The sequence below is a fragment of the Cibotium barometz genome, chromosome 9, assembly GCF_041138505.1.
Source record: "Cibotium barometz isolate CiBa-2024 chromosome 9, ASM4113850v1, whole genome shotgun sequence".
In the NCBI taxonomy this organism is placed as follows: Eukaryota; Viridiplantae; Streptophyta; class Polypodiopsida; order Cyatheales; family Cibotiaceae; genus Cibotium; species Cibotium barometz.
The window spans coordinates 33109848-33133785 of NC_141054.1; the positions used below are offsets into that span (position 1 = coordinate 33109848).

A 23938-nucleotide genomic window follows, 5' to 3' on the forward strand; every position below is an offset into this window, starting at 1 on the left:
GCACCTGATTCTACCAAATCAATCATGTATGAATACATCTCAAACAAGAGAATCTGTAGGTACATCCGCCCTACACACAGGTACATCCGCCCTGCATAAGCCTCTTCACAGGTACATCCACCCTGCACAAGAGTATCACAATCCTCACAGGTACTCCGCCCTGCACAGGATGTAAATGGATCTTTAGGTCATGTTTCCACGCGAGAAACTGATCCAGAAACCTGTGTTCTCCGCGAGCAAGTGTCTCCAATGCTTGCCCTAAGCACCTGTTATACCAGGAATCCTTGAGACACATCCATGCTCACATATTCCATTGCTGTCCGGCCTGTTTTGTGCAATAACCAGTCCAAAACAGTAACTTTCTGTCGCGAGAAATCCACCTGTAAAGGGTCCTACAGCCCTGTGGAGGTCCCTAGAGCTGTCCTGTACTATCCAAGTTGACTTTGGACACCTGTAACCAGCCCAAAACTCGCAATAACCAGAAATTACAGGTCTGAAATTTACCAACCAGCCCTTTAGAAGAGTGGGGGGATCATTATCCAAGCTTGTGTGAGTCCGGCAAGCAAGCAACCAGCCCTGTAGCAACTCCCAAAGCTTCAACCAGCTCTCCAATGTGTTGAGTTATGAATAAAACAGCCCAAAAGGCCTCTTGAAGGAGGCGCCTTTCTCCAGTGCCACCTAAGGGGCTTGGTGGGTACACATAATGGCTGACAAGTGTCCCCATAAGGTGTCCAGGTAGGTGTCCAGCCCATAGTGCTCCATTTGTCCTGTTTGTATAAGTTTAGGTCCAACCAAATGGGAAATGGCCATAAGCTGTCCGGACTTCATTAATTTTGGTCCAACCAAATGCGAACGCATTATAAGTTGTCCGCCACTTATTAACGAGTGTGTACCTGCAAACCAATAAACTTTAGTAGTAAATGAAATAAGCTGTAAATTGAGTGTGGACGCACTTACCACCTGCAAAACCCATAAGCCCACAGTTTTAGGCCCAAACAGGAGTGCACACACGTGTCCACAAGGTGCCCGGGCGACCCCGGTCCCTCGGACTTCACAAGCCAAAATAACAAGCATTGTCCAGGCAGCAAGACAATGTCACACCAATTAAAATAAAGTTATGGCATGCATCATTTATGCATTGTGCACATGTAAACTTGGAGAACCACCTATCATCATTCTTGTACTTGAAAATATTCCGCCTGCCATCATAACACACCATGTGTGCATGGCCGGAATCCACACGAGCACCGCCTGAAAGTCCACAAATGTCCTGCCATGTCCTTGGACTCATATGCATCCACTCATATGATCCATACACACGCCCAAGAATAATACATACATGCATCCGCATGTTTCTAGGCCTGACACGCATCCGCATGTCCCTAGAATATAGGGATTTGTGACACAACTAGCACCATAGGGTGGTATAAATACCACCCTTGCCCCCCCACTTGTCATTGTACCGGATCTTGTTGTATATAGCAGAGTTTATACAGCTTATCTCTCTCTCTCTATACTGCTGCGTTTCCTTTCTCACAGCAGTTGTCTCATTTTCCACTGTGCATTCCGACATGGTATCAAAGCCTCAGGTGGCTTGAAGCTTGGAGACAGTGAGAGCTTGAGGGTTTGCTGTTTTTTGGTGCTGATTGGAGAATTCTTGGGCTGTTTGGGACTTGGAGAATGGGTAGAAGGCGGCCATCACCGTTGGACAGCCACCTTGCATAGTGTTTGCAGCCTCTTCTTCATTTTTTTTCCCACCCCGCCTCCCTTCAGGAGACCCTGTGAACTCTTGAGATGGCAGATTTGCTTGAGATGGCTGAGAAGCATGTGAAGATCCCCACTCTCCCCACATTCCCGGTGGATCAACAGTTGAACGGAACCAACTATGGCATCTGGAAGGTATGATGGAGTCTGTCTTGGAGTCTTATGACTTGGCTGATTTCATTGTGGTTGGTGTTCCACGCACCACGGCCAAAGTTGGAGGACGGGGAGCTTTTACCTTCTACTAGGAAAGAACGGGAGGCTCAGGCACAGTTAAGGCATCGTATCAATGCCCATGTGCGTTCTTTCGTCTTCTTGACCTCTCAGTATTCAGCTTTCTATTCCTCTTTGATCATCAGTGGGAGGCTCAGCACCATCACGTGGGAGGAGCTTGTGCCTATGGTTTTGGACCAGGAAGAGCAACAGTTGAACGGAACCAACTATGGCATCTGGAAGGTACGATGGAGTCTGTCTTGGAGTCTTCTGACTTGGCTCATTTCATTGTGGTTGGTGTTCCACGCACCACGGCCACAGTTGGAGGGACGGGGAGCTTTTATCTTCTACTAGGAAAGAACGGGAGGCTCAAGCACAATTATGGCATCGTGTCAATGCCCATGTGCGTTCTTTCATCTTCTTGACCTCTCAGTATTCAGCTTTCTATTCCTCTTTGATCATCAGTGGGAAGCTCAGCACCATCACGTGGGAGGAGCTTGTGCCTATGGTTTTGGACCAGGAAGAGCAGTTTACGAACCCTCCACAGGGCGGAGTTTCTGAGGCCTTGACTAGCCAGCGGTCGAAAGGCCGCAACAACAACAAGGGCAAAGGGAAGTCTTCATCGGAGAAGTCTTTTGAGAAGAATCTCGACTCAGAGCATGATGCTTTTAAGGCCAAGCGGACCTGTAACCATTGTGGCCAAAAGGATCACTATTGGAGGAAGTGTCCCCAGCAGAGTACCGAGAAGAGTGTTGATTCTTCTGCACTTGGAGATTATGGACAAAGACGCTTCATCATCTTCGAGCACGGAGGTAGTTGGTCTCACCACCAAAGATACTCGGGAGTGGATTCTCGATAGTGGTGCTTTCAGGCACCCGACTCCTTCCCGAGAGTTATTACAAGATCTTCGACGGCAGCCAGGTCGCATCTTCATTGGTGACAACTCTACTATCCCGATTCACAGTGAGGACAGGTGAGATTATTCCCGATGGCAAAGCAAGGAAGCATTTCTCCCGGGTTTTTTGTCCCAGCTCTTGGTATTTATCTTTTGTCAATGCATGAGGTTTCCAAGGCTGGCATATGGGTGCAGTTTGATGAGCATTATTTTGCTCTCCGGGACAAAGCAACAGGCCAAGTTGTTTGGGAAGGCGGAGTGGAGAATGGGATTTAGAAACTCTCAGCACTCTCTTCTCTAACAAGTACTCAGCTCGGTGATTTGTGGCATTTCCGTTTTGACCACTTGAATGTGGATGTGCTACGGCGGGCTTTTCGGGACCAGATGGTGGATGGCTTACCAGATGTCGGCAGCAGGCAAGGACACTGTAGTTCTTGCATTCGTGCTACGCAGCACAGGGAATCTTTTTTGAAGCAAGCTACTAGGCAAGCTTCGAAACCTTTGGAGTTGGCACACACTGACTTATGTGGACCTATGCAGACTCCATCTTTACGAGATTCTTTGTATTTTATGTTGCTTGTGGATGATTGCAGCAGGTTTACATGGGTTTATTTTGTTTCCCAGAAGGACCAAGCCTTTGCTCGGCTCAAGGAGTTGCATGTTATGGTGGAGAAGGAGTCTGGATTGCAGATGAAGACCCTTCGGGCTGACAAAGGAGGGGAGATCTCTTCTAATGCTTTTGTGCGGTTTTGTGCGAAGCATGGCATCAAGCAGGAGCTGGCCAATACAAGTTCGCTGTCAGAGAATGGAGTAGTTGAGCGTAAGAACCGGACTGCGATGGAGATGGCGAGGATGATGCTGAAGCATCGTGATCTTCCTCGTCCACTTTGGGGAGACAGTGTGGCTACGGCTATCCATACCCTCAACCGATCTCCGACGACTTCAATACCAAAGATGACTCCATACGAGGCTTATTTTGGCAGGAAACCAGATTTCTCCCATTTCCGAGTGTTTGAGAGTGATGCCTATGTTCACATTCCAAAGAAGCATAGGAGGAAGCTTGACTCGAAGTCCCAGAACCTTATATTTGTGGGATATAACTCTCTTTCCAAAGGCTATAGGTTATATGACCCAGAGCGGAACGAGGTGCTTGTCAACAGGGATGTTGTCTTTGATGAGCATCTTCCAGCTTCCCCTATTGATGAGCCACCACTTCTTGGAGAACCAGATGAGTATGACGATGATTCTCATGCTATCGTTCCAGCTAGACAGCCTCAGTCAGTTGTAGACGCTATGCCCGCAGCTGGAGATGAGCCCTAGCACCAGCAGAAGGCTCCGCGTTCTGTTCAAGTACCAAAGTGGTTGTTGGACACCATTCGGGAGACAGGTGTTACGCAATATCCCTCCGAGTGGACCACAGAGGATGGACCTCGAAGATTGCACAAAGTTCGTGATAGAAGTCAATCAGAGGAGCTGTTACAGGTGAACTATGCTTTGATGCCTCGTATCATTCGGGACAAAGACCCCACTTCCATTAAGGAAGCTCTTTCCCAGGAGACTTGGAGAAAAGCCATGAGTTTCTGTCAAACATCCGGAGATGCAAGGCAGACTCAACCATAATCAAGCCTAGCACTAAGGGAAGTAGAAAAAATAGAAAGAATTAGTACAGCAAATAAGTAGTTGATAGGGCAAATGCACCGCTAAAGATAGAAAGAATAAGCACAATATCAACTGGCCGCAACTTCGACGAAAAATTCACAATGTGAAATCTGCATGTCCACTAATACGGCTGAATTATATACGTAGATGAATCCAGGAACATGTCCAAATTCATCTTTTTGGATCGTGCATGTTATATACTCATGGTAGTCAACCCACAAGTGTCATGTGCACAGTGTGTATCTACCGTGTGCTACACGCACGCAAGACTAGTTTCGAGGCTTGGGGAAGCTTGGAACTAGGCAGGCTGATTGACGAGCTCAGTTAGGGATAAACTAACGGGCGGGCACCCAAGTATGTACGGGCGGGCGCCCAAGTGTGGACGCCCGATGACCGGCCAAGAACCTATAAAAGGGTGGCCAAGGTTAGTTATTGGGATATAGAGAGTCAGTCTCGCAAGTTTGTGAGAGCTCTATGGTCTTGGAGCCTGGATCTAGTGCAAAAGTGCACCTGCTTTACGCAGCCGAGGCCGGCAGCAATCTCGAGGCCCGCGAGGGCAGCTTCGTGGCGGAATGGGACGTCGCGAGGAGGAGATTGGTCGGTACGTCAACCTAGTTAGCTCAGCTCGTGGCTCGGTGGGGATAGCCAAGACTGTGGGCTTGCCCACGGCTGTCATGGTTGGGAGGTGAGTCAGGCCTGCACCCCCTTGTTTGTTTGTTCGATTGTTTACAAGATTCGAGTCTCGTACCAAGAACGATCACGAGGAGATCCGTGGGATTTGATAGTGGTATCTGAGCATACCTCGTGAACGAGCAAGTCAATAGGTAGAGAAGATGAGGTCGAAGAAAGGTATGTGTTAGAAAAGCTTGCTGTTTTCCTGTGCATACTGTTGTTTTCAGTTTCAGTATGTGTTTTTCTTCATCAAAGAAACCCATGTTGATGGGAGGTGGTAGTCTAAGTAGGGTCGTGGCTTTGCAAAGAAGAGGAGAGTTTCGTTGGTGCAGTCGCATGAACGTAGAGAGAGAAATTAAAAAAAAGCATCTTCGTTGCTTTTGGTTGAACGTGAACGAGAGCAAGAGGAGGAGAGCAAGCCTGTGAGAGGAGACGCTGGCGGGTGTTGACGGTTGGCTATCGGAGGCTGGCAAGCGGGCGCATGGGCCTGCGTAGCCAGGCGACCGGGCCTGCGTAGCCAGCCCAGGCACTGCCCAGGCCAGGCCACGTAGGCGCCTAGGCCAGGCGGGCAGGCGCCCAGGCCCACGCCGCTTGTGGCCACGCCTACATGGGCTGGCGCAGGCGCAGGTTGGCACGAAGGTACTGGCAGACGACAGCAGCCGACGGCAGGCGAGCAGCCGACGGCAGGCGAGCAGGCGCCGGCAAGAAAGCTGGTGCCGGCAATATTGATGTCAACAACGCAGCACGCCGGTAGCTCTAATCCAGGAGGAAAGAGGGGGGGAGAAAAAATAAGGAAAGCACACGTCTTTTTTTGGGCTTTCGTTTTTTTTTTTTTAGTTTAAATTTTTTTTAAAAAGTTTAAAAAAACCCCTCCTCCAAGGTTTCAAGGTGTTTTATTTTTTTTAAGAATATAGAATATATATATCCATATATATATATATATATATATATATATATATATATAAAAACACAAAAGCAAAAGCCAAAGATAGCTTTTGGGGGCTTTTAGTTTTTGTGGAAACCTTTATAAACCCCTTAAGTGGGCTTCTTGCCACACATCTCTCAAGTTTCCAAGCTCTCAAGCTCTCAAGTTTACTTGCACTTTCATTGTGCAAAGATCGAATTTTCTCTCCACCTACCCTCTTCACAATGTCGACCCAAGAATCGGAGTTGGAGCCCCTTGTGGAACGCGAAGGCTTGCCGGCTACGGAAGGTACCGAGGCCGATCTTTTTGACGATTTTGTGTCAAAATCAAATTTCCAAGAGTTCAAAGTAGCTCTCGAAGCTTCTTCAACGGAACGTCAGGCACAAATCGCAGCCCAGATGCAAGCTTTGCAGAACTCCATCACTCTATTGACCACTACCCTCTCTACTTTATCAGGTATGGATACCTTGGCCTCTGCTTTAGGCCCCAATATTACTCTGGAACCGTTCGGGGGCGAGCAGAAGCAGCGCACCAAGGAGATCGTGGACACATGACTACATAAGTGGCAAGTTCACTTTCAGTTTCATCCATATGTGATGGAAAGAAGATCCAGTTAGCAGCAGGTTTCCTATCCGGCAAAGCTGTGCTTTGGTGGAAGGAACTCAACCCTAAGCCAATGACTTGGGCACAATTCGAAGACGTCTTCAAGAAAGAATTCCTCAAGAAAGAGGATGATTATGATGTTGTTGCCCGGTTTTCAGCTTTGACCATGACCTCGTAGCACCTCACTTATGAGGTCTACCTCCAGAAGTCTCGGGACTTGCAGATGAAAGCTACAAAGATGGATCCCACTACTCTTTTGGGGTTCTTTGTAGCTGGTTTACCAGACTCATACCGTTTACAGGTTAAAAATAACAAATGCACAACATTGGACGAGGCCATTCATTCAGCTCGTATCTATGATGATACAATGGTCTCTTCCAAGTTGAAACCCGTTACCGAGCAGGGGAACAAGCATAAACGAAAGTTCTCCGCACCTATGGCTAACAAGACAGAAGGAAAGTCTTCGGACCAACCTTCGAAGAATTCAAGTTCGACTCCAGCGAAGAAGAAACGACTCCTTAGGGCTTTAAAGCTCAAGAAGGAAGGCCGTTGTTTTATCTGCGAAGAAAAAGGACACATGCGTAACGAGTGCCCACAAGCAAAAGGGTGCCAAGACAAACACAGGACCCAAGCCAAAGGCGGCTAACCAGTTGTCTTTGACAGGTACGTCAATTACTGTACTTTCTTGCCCTAGTACTTGTTCTAATTGTCTGTTCAATTCTAAAGTATTTGGCTTGCATGACCTTCTCCGAGTTTATGGAGAAGTGAATGGCCATAAGATTCACATTCTTCTAGACCCTGGTAGCTCACACAATTTTGTTAACTACAAACTTGTGCAGAAATTGAGTCTTGATACGACACCCAGCGATCATACCTATGAGGTACGCCTACCTGCGGGAAGGCAAGTATGGGATCGAAAGGTGGAGATGCTTCCAATCCAGATTCAGGACTACAAAGACACTCTGGAATTCTATGTAATGCATCTACAAAATGTAGACTTATTATTAGGGATTGAGTGGTTTAAGACTCTTCAAGTCCAGATAGATTGGTCTAGTCATATTTTTTCTTTTCAGCATAGGGACACCAAGTATAGTATTTTAGGTGATTGTATACATCCCTCTCAGAGACCTCTTGTAAATACAATTGATTTTGGAAATATAATGGATTCTTCTTTATATACCGCTTTTCATTGTGTATTGATTCCACTTTCTTCCTTTCTCATCCCTTCCTTGGATGTAAATGAATTAAGTGTGTTTGAAAGCAAAGAATTACAAAAGATACTTGACTCGTTTCAAGACTTATTTCCTAAGGAACTGCCATCGGGTTTACCACCTGAACGGGCAGTAGATCATCGTATTGACTTGATCCCTCGTGCTCATCCTGTCAGTATTCCACCTTATAGGATGAGCCAAGCTGAGGAAGATGAGTTGGCTGCCAGATCCGTCCAAGTAAATCACCTTGGGGTGCACCTGTGTTGCTTAGGAGAAAGAAGGACAACACTTGGAGAATGTGTATAGATTACAAGAGATTGAACAAGCTGACCATTAAGAACCGTTATCCTCTCCCTAGATCAGATGACCTGATTGACCGGTTAGCAGGAGCGAAATATTTCACGAAGATAGATTTACGTACTGGCTATCACCAGATACGTATTCATGAAAGGCATGTCGAAAGAACCACCTTTCGGACTAGGTTTGGCCATTACGAGTTTCTCGTATTACGTTTTGGGTTAACCAATGCTCCAGCCACTTTCCAGCAAATGATGAACGATCTTTTTCGTGAACATTTGGGAAAATTTGTGGTGGTGTTCCTGGATGATATTTTGATATATAGTCATACTCTTGAGGATCATGTCAGACACCTCACGATTGTCTTATCTATTTTACGACAGAATCGACTATATGCTAAGTTAAGTAAATGTGAGTTCTTTATGACCGACATCATTTACTTGGGACACAAGATCACTAGAGATGGATTGAGCATTGACTATGACCGAGTTCAGAAGGTTCTGAACTAGCCTATACCGCGAACCGTGAAACAACTTCGTTCTTTTCTTGGTTTTGTAGTTTTTCTTCGGAAATCTGTGCGGGAGTACTCTCAGCTCACACTACCAATGACCGACTTATTGAAAGGTCGTGGACGTAAGTCAAATCAGCCTAGCACTTGGAATAACGAGGACTGATCATCAGTCAATCAAGTATGTGTGTGATGCGGATGATTTGAGAGGAAGGAAAGCTCGTTGGACGGAGTTAATGCAAGATTTTGATTTTGAGATCTGTTATCGCATAGGGTCCATGAATAGTATTGCAGATGCGCTTAGTCGAATTCGAGAGGTGAATACTTTGTCGTTCACCGAGATTTCTACTGACTTATTTCAGTCATTGAGAGAGGGCTTTGCAGGACTGATAGTTATTTTGGTCCATTTTGGCAGAAGATCCAGGACGGGAGCTCATTGATTGACCAAGACTCGATAACTGAGCAGTCTACAATTCAGGCTGCAGGAGGCCAGTGGATGATTCGGAATGGTTTACTATTCCGTAATGACAAAATTTGTGTACCACAGATCCCAGACATTAGGTCCAAGATTCTTAAGGAGTGTCACAACGCCCCTTCTGCTCGACACCCTGGGGTACACAGGACGCTATCGTTAGTGAAACACACTTTTTATTGGCCAAAGATGAAAGGGTATGTAGAAGATTATGTTCTCAAGTGTCAAATTTGTCAGGCAAATAAAGCTGAACGCTTTAGACAGGCTGGGTTGTTGCATCCTTTGCAAATCCGAAGTAATAAATGGGAAAGTATTTCCATGGATTTTATTACCAGATTGCCAAGAACACATCACGGCCACGATTCTATTTGGGTTGTGGTAGATCGCTTAACAAAAATGGCTAGATTTTTACCGACCCGGAAGACTATTACAGCTACGCAATTAGCTTGGCAGTTTATCGAGCAATTGTTTAGACTGTACGGGTTACCGCAGGACATAGTCAGTGATAGGGACTCTAAGTTTACGAGTGATTTTTGGAAACTTGTTTTTGAGAAGTTGGAAACAACTTTGAATTTGAGTTCCTTTGATCATCCTCAATCTGATGGCCAGACTGAAAGAGTGAATTAGATTTTGGAGGATATGCTTCGAGCATATGTATCCAAAAGACAGAGTTCATGGGAGGATTATCTTCCTATGTTAGAATTTGCATATAACAGTACTAAGCATACGAGTACAGGGTTTAGTCCTTTCATGCTTATGTATGGTTTTCAACCTAGATCACCTGTTACAGTAGGATTCTCAGGACTTCAGCATGATGCAGCACGTAATTTTTTGCAAGATATGCAGGAGATGTTACAAGTTGCGAAGGAATCTATTAGAAGTGCTCAAGACCGAGACAGGTTTTATTCTAATAGACATCGTTCACCCAGAGAGTTCTCTGAAGGAACAATGGTGTATTTGCGAGTTCCGAAAGATTCCGAGACTTTACGGACAGGTCGATCTCCGAAATTATCCCCTAGATATTGTGGACCATTTCGTGTTACATGACGGATTGGTTCAATTGCATATGAATTGGATTTGCCTTCTCATGTGAAAGTTCATCCTGTATTTCATGTCAGTAGACTTAAGGAAGTACTGGGTGGAACAGATCAGTTAGTTACTGGACATGACATTTGTTCCGCACGAACCTGAAAAGATTCTTGGATTTCGTGAAAGAAGATTGCGTAATACGCTTATCACGGAATACAAGATCAAGTGGAAGGATCGTGTTGAGGAGGACGCTACATGGGAGACATTGACTACTCTTCAGAGAGATTACCCTCGCTTTTTAGTGAGCTCAGGAGTGAGCTCTTAGAGAAAGGGAGGTATGTCATGTGCACAGTGTGTATCTACCGTGTGCTACACGCACGCAAGACTAGTTTCGAGGCTTGGGGAAGCTTGGAACTAGGCAGACTCATTGACAAGCTGAGTTAGGGATAAACTAACGGGCAGTATGGACGGGCGGGCGCCCAAGTGTGGACGCCCGATGACCGGCCAAGAACCTATAAAAGGGTGGCCAAGGTTAGTTATTGGGATATAGAGAGTCTCGCGAGTTTGTGAGAGCTCTATGGCCTTGGAGCTTGGATCTAGTGCAGACGTGCACCTGCTTTACGCAGCCGAGGCCGGCAGCAATCTCAAGGCCCGCGAGGGCAGCTTCATGGCGGTATGGGACGTCGCGAGGAGGAGATTGGTCGGTACGTTGTGTGAAGATTTTTGAAAACCCCAAACTCAACTTGTACATGTGTACATGAGTGATGTTCCGTATTGTGGTAAAGTCATGGGAGCACTCATTGACTCAGTGTGGGCGTCATGGATGTGTGGTTATATGTGGCAATCAAGCTTTAGGCTTTGATGGAAGTGAATGTGCAAGGGAAATGATGAGCCCAAGGTGTGGGAGTACCACGCTAATCCAGAGCGTGGTCTGCTTGAGATGGTGTCAGTCATTCAGTTGCTCTGCACATGTGCGTGTCTCAAAAAAAATAGAAAATGGGCACTTGTAAATTGTATTCGAAAATGTGCGAGTGCATGGGGGCAATTAGTTGTTGGGGGTGCCAATTTAATATGTGTATGAGGGGTAAAAATGTCCAAGATTAAGGGGAAGCATAAAAGAAGGGTGATGTGGCTACGTGTGTGCATGGCAGGAGAGAGATGGCGCAAGGAGATTCGAGAAGGGAGGAATGCCAATTCAGGCTATGGGCGGCGGGTTTTTTCCAGAACAGAGAGGAGGAGCATTGCAACGAAGGCGGCGCCTGTCTTTTCCGGACAGTAGAAATGCTGTGAGCTGGGAACACAGAGGAGAGTTGTTGTTTTTGGGTGTCACTTTGTATGCTGCCGTAGCTGCAGAAGAGAGAGAGCGAAGGTATGGATATGTGTTCTTGTTGAGTTTCCGCCTCACAGCTCATGTGTTTGTTTTGTTGCCAGTGGCTGGTAACGAGGAGCCAGAGAGATGTGTTGCTTGTTGGGGTCGCTGCCGCCGGTTCTCTGAGCCTGGCGATGCCAGATTTTTTTTGTGTGTTGTTTTGTATCTGGCTTCCGCATATGAGAGGGTGAGATTTGCTTCATTCAGTTGCTGCCGCCGCTAGCATATGTGTTGCCTTGTTGAGTTGCCGTCTCCTGCTAGTACAGAGGGCGAGTTGTTTTGTTGGGTTGACCGCCGGTTTCTGAGCTTGGCGATAAGAGAGTGAGAGTCTGTTGTTTTGTGTTGGTATCTGAAAGTAGAGAGCGTGTGCTGTCTTACTTTGAAGACAACCCAGGACATCCAGAAGAGATCCAAGGCCGCCAGTCTATCTCTCATGAGACCGCAGTCATGACATCAGCCGAATTTCCTAGCTTGGAGAGCCAAGCGGGAACAAGACTACAGATATGTTCGAAGATTTTATCAAAGATCAGACCACCGAAGCTGAAGGTGTGGAAGCCGCGAAAGCCTACCTACGAGGTAAAGGGGTTTCCTTTAGAGAAGAACCTAGAGTCACCCGATCCATCACTTATGGAGGACAAAGAGAAGCTTCCCCCAAACCCGTTTTATCAGATATAGCTTCTTCCGATCAAGCAAAAGAGAAGAAGGCAAAGGAGCCTTCACCCGGCAAATCAGACTTCAAACCAGGAGAGAAAAGCATAAAATTTGATACCTTCTATGCAAAGTGGGACACTTAGAAAGCTCTATCCTTCATCAAACAGTTTGACGCCGCCTTTGGAGGAGAGGACTTCTCCGAAAAGTCCAAACTACGCACGGTTCGTATGCACTTGAAAGATGCCGCCTTGAATTGGTGGCTAAAGGTAGTCCACGAAGGGACAAAGCCTACCTCATGGGCTGATTTCAAAACCATGTTTAACAAGAAGTTTCTTCCCGCTACCTTTGAGGCAGATGTAAAGAAGGAATGGGATGAGGTAAAGCAAAAAGCGGTAGAAAGTGTGGCAACATATCTTAATAATTTTTCAGCCGTCTCATTGAAGTTTACCTCATATACTCCTATTCCACCATTGATGGAAATGCGAAAGTTTGTAAATGGATTGCAACCAAAGCTTTATCAAGCAGTCTATATGATGGCACCTAAAACTTTGGAAGAAGCCCAAGACAAAGCCTTACAAGCCGAAGCTCTATATATGCCTTGGATGGTGGGCAAATCAAAGAGTGAGACTCGAGACTCGTTCCAAAAGAAGAAATTCAAAGGGGAATCTCAAGCAAGAAATGAGCCATAGGAAAAGAAGAATAATGAGGAAAAATCGCCAAAAGGTATCCCGCAAGCAACTTGAGGATTATGTCAAAGAAGGTAAATGTTTCCAATGTGGAAAGAAAGGACATATGGCTGCAAAATGCCCTGATAAACCAGGTCAAGAAGCCAAACCGCCCCAAAGCAATGCTTTACCTAAAGAACTTCAACATCAAAATGATACTACACCAAAGAAGAGGCAACTCTTCAAAGCTTGGAGCAAAGTGGCAAACCTACCCGTACTTATCCACTTCGATAGCAGTGCTACCCACCACTATATCCATCCATGAGTGGTTGAAGCCATGAACCTCCCTCTGGATAGGTTCGGAACTCCTATCACAGCAGGTGCCGCTTTTGAAGGAATGTCAACCGAAGTGACTCCTATTTTGGGAAAGCTCCGCCTATAGATTGGGGATTATGTGGATCATGAGAACTTTGTAGTTGGTAAAATTGGACATTGTGATGTAATTTTGGGTATGCCTTGGCATAAGAAGATAGATCCAGCCATTGATTGGGTTGGAAATAAGATTAGGTTTCCTTTTAAAGGCAAAAATGTAACTTTTGATATAGGAGTTGAGGGAAACTCCATTCCACTGTCATGTACAAGTTCCTAAAGCAATTAAGCAATCTATTTCCTCGTACTTGATATTTGTAAGAGATCCAAAGGAATCTGAGGGTGATGAATCACTTTCAACTCTTGATCATGAAAGGAAAGACTACTTAAGAAAGTATGAGGATTGTTTCGCAGATACTCTTCCAGGAGAGCTACCTCCAAAGAGACCGGAAGATCATAAGATTGACATCATGCCCGGAAGTTCACCTCCTAATAGACCTCCTTATCGAGTAAGTCAGACTTAACAAGAAGAGATTATGACGCAAGTGACAGAGCTTTTGGAAAAGGGTTTGATTCGACCTAGCTCATCACCTTTTTGCTCCCCAATTTTACTAGTTCAAAAAAAAGATGGTTGTTAGTGTATGTGCATTGATTACAGGGCTCTTAATAAGATCACTGTGAAGAACAGGTTTCCTATCCCTAGGATTGATGATATTTTGGATAGATTGGATGGAGCCACTATTTTCAGCAGGATTGACTTGAAGAGTGGATATCACCAAGTCAGGATTGTTCCAGAGGACATTCACAAGACCACATTCAGGACTACCTTCGGACTCTATGAGTATTTGGTGATGCCTTTTGGTCTTACTAATGCTCCGGCTACGTTCAACCGAATGACAGAAAGAATATTTCGAGCACATAGAAAGTTTGCAACCACTTTCTTTGATGACATTATTGTACATTCAAAGAATGAAGAAGAACATCGAAAGCACTTGGATATGGTATTCCAAGAATTGCGGAAGAACAAATTGTATGTGAATGGCAAGAAGAGTGAGTTCTTTTTGTCAGAGATTCACTACTTAGGCCATATAGTATCCAAGGAAGGGGTAAGGATGGATCCAGAAAAGATCAAGGCTATTGTGGAATGGCCAGAGTCGACTAGTGTGCATGTAGTTCGAAGTTTCCTTGGCTTATGCTCTTATTACAAGAAATTTGTCAAGTGGTTTGCTGTGGTAGCAAGTCCACTTCATGATTTAACAAAGAAAACCGTGGGATTTCGGTGGACCAAAGCTGAAAAAGAATCCTTTGAAGCATTAAAATTCTATGCTAGCAAAGAATCAGTATTAATTATTCCAGATTTGTCGAAACCATTCGTGTCAGAATGTGATGCTTCAGGAGACTGCATTGGAGCAGTCTTGAACCAAGAAGGCCATGCCGTGGCCTATGAGAGTAGAAGACTTCAAGGAGCCGAGAAGACTGCACCTACTTACGAGAAAGAATTGATAGCTATCATACATGCTTTGAAGATTTGGAAGCATTATCTTATGGGTGTTGAGTTTGTTATCAAGACAGATCATCAAAGTCTTAGGTATTTTATGTCTCAACCTAAGATTTCAGAAAAGCATATAAGATGGGCTAGTTATTTGGCCCAATTTCACTTTCAGATTATGCACTCATGGGAAAGACAACAAAGTAGCAGACGCTCTATCTCGAAGAGCCATGATCCATGCAATTTCCATGGGATATCATTTGGACTTTACTATGATGAAAGATCTTTATGCTACAGATAAAGATTTCAAAGACATTTGGGATAGGTTACAGAATGGAGATTTTGGTGACTTCTTATGTCATCAAGGGAGGGTTTCTTATGATGCAAACCCGTTTATGTGTGACCAAGGATTTGAGACCCAAAGTAATGGAAGAATGCCATGCCCCACCTTATATGCGACATAGAGGTATCATGACAACAACTCAGGCTATGGAAAGTTATTTCTTTTGGCCTAGTATGAGAAGGGATATTGAACAATATGTTCGAGAATGTTTGGTTTGTCAGAAGGTCAAGTTTGATCGACAAAAACCTGCAAGATTATCACAACCTTTGCCGATTCCCAACATTCCATGGGAAAGTATCGCTATGGACTTCATCTTTGGATTACCAAAGTCAGGATTTGGGAATGATGGAATATGGACTATCATTGACAGGTTCAGTAAGCAAGCTCATTTCATTCCAGTGAAGAAGACCATTCGTGCATATCATATGGCAAGATTGTTTATTTAGCAAATCTTCAAGCATCATGGATTACCCAAATCCATTGTAGGGGATAGAGATCCTCCGACTACCAGTTTCTTTTGGAGAGCACTTTTTGACAACATGGAGAGAAAGCTGAATTTTTCTTCGGCTTATCATCCTCACACAGATGGGCAAAGTGAGATTGCCAACCTCACTATATTGGATATACTAAAGTGTTATGCTCTAGAAGCAAAGGATCAATGGGAGAAGTACTTACCATTGGTTGAGTTTGCTTATAACAACACTGTTCACTCTTCGACAAGCAAAGCTCCTTCTGAGATTATTTATGGAAAACCATTATTGTTGCCTATTTTGAAGACCAAGGAAGAGATCTTCCATGCGGACGAGTTCGTTCGAGATTTGGATACGGCCTTTGCACAGGTTCGAAAGGCTATTGAGACATCTCAAGCCAAGCAAAAGAAAGCTACAAACAAGCATAGAAGGAAGGTCACTTTTAAAGAAGGGGATTGGGTGTTATTGCGATTTGAAAAAGCAAGACTTCAAGTCAAAAGCAAAGGAGCTCAAGGAACCTAATCTTGCCCCTAGATATTATGGACCTTTTCAGGTTACCAAGAAGATCAACGATGTATGTTATCGTTTGGACCTTCCAGATCATTGGAGGATACATAATGCCTTCCATGTCAGTTTATTAAAGCCATATACAGGGCTACCCCCAAAGGAGCCTATATTGGAGGATCCACCAAAAGTGGAAGAACAAGAAGAAATCTTACAACCAGAACAGATTGTATTCCATTCCGTGAGAAAAAGAGGAAGGACAGTGGTCAAGAAATTCCTCTTGAAGTTTAAGAACTATTCGCCTATGGATGCCAAAAGAGTACTTCAAGGACTATCCAGATATTCTTCGAGCATATGAGGAAGCAGTTGGTCCAGATGTATTTGAAGTACAGGCTTGATGCGTCTTGAGATCAAGACAGATTTAAGAGGGAGGGATTGTAGCCCTAGCCCTCTTCATTGTATATATGTTTATACTAAAATGAAACTGATCGTTATCTTGCTTATGTAATGATTTTAATTGGACATGCTCTAGTTTGGGTGGCAATTGGATATCATAGTCGGGCGGTCAATGCGACCAGATGGCCCAGTTGACTAGTTATGACTCTCGGGCGGTCCTAGAGACCAAATGGCCTTGAGGGAAGTCTGAGGGTCCTAGTGACCAGATGGCTCAGCACAAACGAGACAGGACAGCCCATGAACAGGAGGATCAATATTTGTGCATTGCATACTGATGTATGTCTGAATTTCTTTGACTTTGTGTGCTGTTTTTGATGCATGGACAATGCTTGGATTTATGGCATGTAATAGTCCACTGGGCTCCTGACTACCTGGCCAATACCTGGAACACCCAGTAGACGCGAATGATGCATACTTGTTTATTGACTAGCTTGTGTCTAGTTTTTGCAGAAGGTCAGTATACATTTATTTTCTAACCCCTGCTTCAGACTATGAAGATCATTTACCATCAAGAACAAAGACATCCGTCAAAGAAAGGCATAAAGATGTTGCCAGAAGAGCACAACGCACCACATATATGAGGAAAGACCAGATGCACAAGAGCACCAGATGGAGCTAGTACTATATCTATGCCATAGTTGAGGACAACTGTGATATAAGAGGGAGAGAATGTAACTATTTGGTCCTCCATGCTCTTTTCTCATAATAAAACTCATGCCCGAACACATGGACAGGATGATGAACACATGGAAACAAGGTTCCTAAAATTGGAATTGGAAAAAGCACTTGTCTAGGTCAAAAAGCAAGAAAAAGCAAAAGTCAAACTTTGTTGACCAAAAAGCTGAGGACACCGTTGTAAAGAGCTCGTTGAACTGAGTCAAAAAGCTATAAGCCGCTTTCTCAAAAAGCAGCTCCAGAGCCAAAAAGCCAGGCCCTGAAGTTAAAATCAAGAACTTTGACTATTATTAAAATAAAAGGAAAAGCCAAGTGGTAAAAAACAAAAGCAAAGCATGGTAAAAGCAGGCCTCCCCTCGAGTATTTAAAGAACCAAGCACCCTCTTGGTGGAGCATTGAAGAAATCTTGGAGACTCATAGAAGAAGCATGTGGAGAACTCCTTGGAAAAAGCAAGAACATCATCAACCTTCTTGTGTACTACTTCTACAGCCTCTTTGCAGCACCAACCACCACTTCTCCTCCCCCTGTGAAGAAGCGTCGCCGCCCAGAGCCAACTTCGCTAACGCCGTCGCCGCCCAGAGCCACCTCAACCGACGTTGCCACCGCCCCAAAGCCAATTTTTTGCCACCTGCCGCCGACATCTCCGCAAAGCAGGAGTTTTTGCCTCCTGTTTGCTGGATTTTCTGTCACCTGTTGGTTGCCCGTTTACTCCTCCACCACCAACTATTGGCTAGCACCTCCTTTCAGCCGCCTTCTTTGGGAGGGGGGTTGCTTCTGTTTGAAGACCTCCTTTATTAGTTAAAGGATTGGATGGGGAAGAAAGAGCTTTTTGTGGATACTTGAGAACATCAGTTGGATTCTTTGGATTTTGGTACTAGCCCGGTGTAAGTTTCTTCTGGGTCATCCTCGAGGTGAGCTCGGCATCAGATATCTTGTGCCTCGACATCGACAATGGTCCAATCTCGTCATTGACACCTTTGTTTGATATTGTATTCATATGTTGTATTGGTCCTGGCTTGGGAAAGCCTGTGGATTGTTCTTGAAATAAATTCCTGAAGAGGAGGCAAGGCCTGTTCCCCGCTCAGCATGGTGTACTGTGTGAATCCCTTATTCCCATCTTTCTCTCCCCCTTCTCTCTCTCTATCTTTATCTCCCGTACACGTGGCTGCATCTGTTAATGCACGCTCCATTGGGCTTGCACTGGCCGCAACTCCAACAAAAAATTCACAATGTGAAATCTGTATTTCCGCTAATATGACTGAATTATATACCTAGATGAATCCAAGAACATGCCCAAATTTACCTTTTAGAAACATGCATGTTATATGCTCATGGTAGTCAAACCACAAGACTATATAACTATCAACCCAAATATCAACTGGCCGCAACTCGGACGAAAAATTCACAATGTGAAATCTGCATGTCCACTAATATGGCTGAATTATATACCTACATGAATCCACGAACATGCCCAACTTCACCTTTAAGGAACGTGCATGTTATATACTCATGGTAGTCAAGGATAATGGGATAATGGTCTAAGAGACATGTGGAGAAGTCAGTTTTGCATTCACATTTCACAAAGGTATTACAAATGCTTCTGCTAACATAACCTCTGTCCAATCTTGCCTTCTTGGCTAGCTCACCGAAAGCATAATTTTGCGAAGTGAAATCACCAGTGTTACCCATGTCACACAGCCCAAAGTGCCAGGACTGCAACTCTGAAACCCATGTCACTCTGCAAGGACTGCAACTCTGAACCTTTGAGGACCTGGCTAAGACCTCTAAACCTGTCCTCCCTGATCTCAACCATGTTGAAGTCTCCCATTAGGATAATGGGGTCTGGATCCAGCCTTAGGGTTCTCCAAGTTCTGTTCCTGTTAATGTGAGGGCTTGCAGCATATAAGCCAATGAAGGAGTATGTGGACATCTCAAAGGCAGTCCATTGGTCAAACATATCCAGTTGAATGTCTTTCAATTCATCCTATGTGGTCAATGTGTATCCCTACTACCACTCAAATTGAGCCTTGAGCGTGGGCAGTGTAGATCCATACATGATCTTTGGAGATGGACTGGAGCCTTTTGTCCAGTTCCAGACCACTGTCCTTGACTTCTGTTAGAGCAATAAAGTCAAGTTTACCTTGCTTTTTACAACCATCTGAACCTTGGAAGGGTCAATAAGACCCTTGATATTCAGTGTAGAGCACTTCATTTAACTTTTCTCTGGGCATTAACCTTCTTGGGACCACCTTTGGATGCTGATTGGGGAGTAGTGGAACCCCCCAAAGCGTGTACGCTTTTTAGTTCCATTTCATTGGAGTTACCAAATTCAGTATCTAACTGGGCGAGGTTCACCCTATTAGGTTCTTCATTCTAGTGCTCCTCCTCTAAGGGTTGATAAGAGTTGATAAGGTCATGGTCCATCTGGTTGATTTCTGCACTAATCCTCGTTCTGTCCAGGGGTGTGGGATGATTGATTTCTTGAGTCCTCCAAATCCTCTGAGTCAGAGGGGGTATCTAATAGGGCATAAGAGTTAGCGAAAGCTCTCTGATGCCTTGGTCTGTTTTGTCTGAAAGTTTACCTCTTGTTGGGGAGAGAGAAACCATCACTCTTCTCCTTTGCCAAACCAAGGCCACTGGGGGTTAGGACCACTATTTTGCTGGCTTTTGCTAGCCGTAGATTGAGGGGAAGGGGGGCTAGGAGTTCTTATGTTAGGGTGCTTGACGGGGCAGCTTCTAATGACATGTCCCTGCACTCCACAGTGGAAGCAAGCATTGGGAAGATGTTTGAATAGGAATTTTTGTTGAATGTTATACTCCCCACAGTTGACTTCTATTTCATCAATTAGAGGTTTATCAAGATCAACTTCTACAAGGATTTGGGGATGCCAGGCTGGGTTGTAATCATTCTTGGGTCTCAAGACAAGGACTTTACCTATGGGGGAAACTATCTTCTTAAACCAGGGGTATAAATAGAAGGGGAGATTGGGTAGTTCCACCCACACTGGGCAGGCAGAGGGTTTTGGGCCAATAGGGTTGAAGTCTTTAGACCATCTGAAGAAGCAGAAGGGGAGGTTCCTACACGTCCATTGGCCAGAGCCTAGAACCTTAGGGCCATGTCAGAGTCCTTCATGAGAAAGATATAGTATCCATTGGGGAGAGCCTAAATAACCTTAACTTCTAAGCCTATGCTAATCCAGTTATCTTAATACTCAATTGGGGGTCTTGGACCAAACAGTAAACCGACTAAGAACCTGGCTAAGTAATCCTTAGAGAATGCACCATGTCTGGGGGAAAACAAACTTCTGGTATAATGGAAGAGGGATTACCTGGTTGGGGAGCAGATGAGTCCTTCGGGGGCACTTTGCTGCAGCTCGTAACTATCAAAAAAACGGCTTCCGTTTTTTATCTCCATCGCTGCTACTTCGCCTGCCCGTTAATTTTCGATTGATTACAGTGGCTGTGAGCTTAACTATTGAAAGCTAAGAAGCAGTGTAAATCAAGCGTGTCAAATGCCAGAAGGAAAGGGAAGAAAAAAAAAACATAAGGTTAATTATTCACGATTAGGGAGTACGTAAGGGTCGGCCTGCCACCTCGGCTTTTGTGCTCCTCCGCTATTTATTTTAGATTCCCCCCTTTTAACGCTTATTTTTATTTTTTAAATTGCCATGATTTTTATTTTATTTTTTTATTTTTTTTTAAGTTTGGCATTAGAGAAGAGTGGGCTTAGTACCCATGGGACCCCCCTTATCCACTCATACACTCCTTTTAATCCACCCTTGTACTCTCGTAGTCGCATGGAGTAGGATGTGCATGGCTTGTAGGCCTAGTGTAGAGAGAGAGAGAGAGAGGGGGGGGTATCCCCTTAATTCTTTTTTAAATAGGGGGTGCAAAGAAGGTGCACCCCTCTGTGTGTGTGTGTGTGGAGAGAGAGAGAGAGAGAGAGAGAAAGAGAGAAAGGGGGGGAGGGGGAGAGAGAGGACAAGCTTAGGTCCTTGAAGGCAAATTTTATTCCACCCATTGAAGCTACCTTTTGCCTTGCAATTGCTTTTACATGAACGAAAAATTCAAGAGATTTGCATATCTTGGAAGTATGTGAGAGAGAGAGAGAGAGAGAGAGAGAGATATGATGGTGGAAGTGGAGACTTCATGAAACTAGGGGAAGCAAAAAAAGAGCCATTCTATTTTTAAGTAACTAAAAATGGGATTAAATATAAAAACTACAATTAATGGGGTACGAAAACTTAGTGCTTTTTTTGATTGGTGAAGCTTTCATTCTTTTGGAGGGTAAACTCCCCTTCGTTTGATAGGTGAAGCTTTCATTCATTCTTCTGAAGGGTAAACTCTACTTTTAGAAGAGTGCATCCTTCAAGTTTAAGGCACGTGTATTGATGTCAATGTGAACTTTCTCGAGCTAATGCAGGAAATGACATTTTCTTACACTACTTTTGATCAAGGGTTTTTATAGTCACGAAGTTTTTTTCTAGCCTTATTATTTCTACCCCCTTCAAAGCCATTTTGGGCACTCTTTCCTATTTGATTGATTAGTTCTCTAATCAGTGTTCTAAACCTTTATACATTAGCAAACCAATCATTATGGCCCATGGAGATTTAAAAAAAGGGGTGAGTCCAATTTTAAGTTTAACATATGCTTGAAATTCTTGGATGAATGCTATACAAATATGTAATATTGCTTGATCATCCACTATTAAACTTATGGCCCAAAGTGGGCAAGGTGTATATGTGTAAATCTTGAGAGAGAGAGAGAGAGAGAGAGAAATGAAATGAAATGAAATGATATATTAATGTCTTCAGAAGGCCAAAATGACCTATGAGACCAAAAAGGTTACAACAATTGGTGGATCTGATACAATGTCTGTGTAAGAAAAGCTAAAAACAACTAAACGACTAACTGAAACTGAAACAACTATGAGGAAAAGTACGGTACTAGGAGCTCCTAATGGATAACATCTGGGAGGAAAATTCCAGCAACAAAGGTAAGAATCATACACATCACTATCCAAAGATGTCTCTCATCGGTCGATGGCGGATATCCTCAATGTCCTCCATGGTGAGTACTCTGACTGGACGTCTCCCATGACGTGCCAGTATGGTCCTAATCCTCTGTTGTAGTCTCCGTCAGTGTCGAGATGGGCCTCTCATCTTGGGGCGCCTGGACCGCCCCAGCTCTATAGCCCGATCAATCAATGTACCTCTAGTGCGGCTATACTCTGGGGCTAGCTGTAATGCCTGCTGACCTGACTACTCAATCTCTGGTTGAAAGAAGTCTGTAATCTGCCTTTGTAGGTGTCTCTCCCTCTCTGATCCCCTCCCTCTCAAGAGACCCTCTCTCCAACAAGTATAATACAAGGCAACTCTGATCCTAGTATCTCGTGACTCTAAAAAGTGGTCCGAAACCCTCTCCAAACAGGCAGTGAAAACAGCCTCGTATCTCATAATATACTGGACAGTGACATATGTAATGTAACTCTGTCTCTGGCTCCATCTGGCCATAGCTGACAAATCCTGGCCTCAGCTGGTACTCCTCTGAATCTGCCAGTCTCAATCTCTAGATGGTGTGAGGATGTGCGCATCTAACCAATAGCACACCGTACCCCATGAGAAAGATGAGTATCCATGTAGCTGGGTCTAATCACAAACCCATCCTGCGTGAGCTGGAGAAGATGATCTCTATAGAAAGCCATCTTCATACCAAGCTCGTGTGTCGGCTGTATCCATGTCCTCCTAGTGTCCAGCTGAATCAAGTCCTGCCTGATAAGTCTGGTAATCTCTGCCCATGTGAGAGAGAGGGAGGGTGCATCCAAGGAGTACTGAAATGGAGGTGAGAGAGAGAGATGTGCTATTAGGAGTTGGGAACAAAGGAGAGTGAGTTGTTTATAGTAGCAGTGATGTTTGTTAATGAGACTTTCGATCGTTTGACATACAAACGTGGAAAGCCTTAGTGAGAAAAACAAGGTGTATTATTACGTAGTGGCATACATAGAAAATATCTTAACCTATTTATAAAATTGTATCAAAAACATTTTTCTAAAGCATGGCACTTGTAAGGCTTGGATGCTTAGTTTTTAAAGAAACATATACACCTTGGTGGTTTTAGCTTCAAATGCTAATATCCATGAACAAATAATGTTTCTTACCCTTTAAAGGACTGGTGGGAGTTTGAAAATGTAATTTCTTAACATATAATTTGTGCCTATCTTAAGCTAGTAATGTTGTTGTGGCAACTCAAAGTATTCTTGATGTCTAATGGGCAACCACCATTCACCTAGATGCTAATGTGGTATGATGGTGACCATACTCCAATGGATTATAAATTTGCTTTTGTTTCTTACTTAGACCTTATTCTAAGAACATGTGCATGAGGCCATTTCTCATTGTGCATTTGACCCATGGGGGTTAGTGGTGAATGATTTAAGTATATTGGAGCATATTTAGTCCCATTGTCGAAGTTTACACTTCATAGACGTATTTAATACAAGCTTTATTTTAAGTAATTCAAGGATGCTTGTCAAAGCATCATATGTAGACCACACCATACAAAGGGAAAAATCGATGAGAATGAGGCGAGCCTTGGAAGTCACAACAATCGAGCATGATTAGTGAGCTAATATATTGGTAATCATTGATGCTTCACATAGGCCACTGATAATTATATTATGTATGTAGGGTCCAACATCTTT

At 44.2% G+C, this 23938-nt stretch overlaps 1 protein-coding gene across 4 annotated transcripts in view; it reads right to left on the bottom strand.

Moving 5' to 3' along the window:
• LOC147635493 (tRNA-splicing endonuclease subunit Sen2-1-like) overlaps window positions 1-20810 on the bottom strand; it is a 52981-nt gene extending 32171 nt beyond the window's left edge. For 2 of the 4 annotated variants that reach the window (XM_086802792.1, XM_086802790.1), the window contains exon 1: window positions 20567-20810. The gene's annotated coding sequence lies outside the window, so the exon portion shown is untranslated. The remainder of the gene's footprint in view (window positions 1-20566) is intronic. The other 2 variants (XM_086802791.1, XM_086802793.1) reach the window with 2 other exon arrangements.
• Window positions 20811-23938: the final 3128 nt, after the last annotated feature.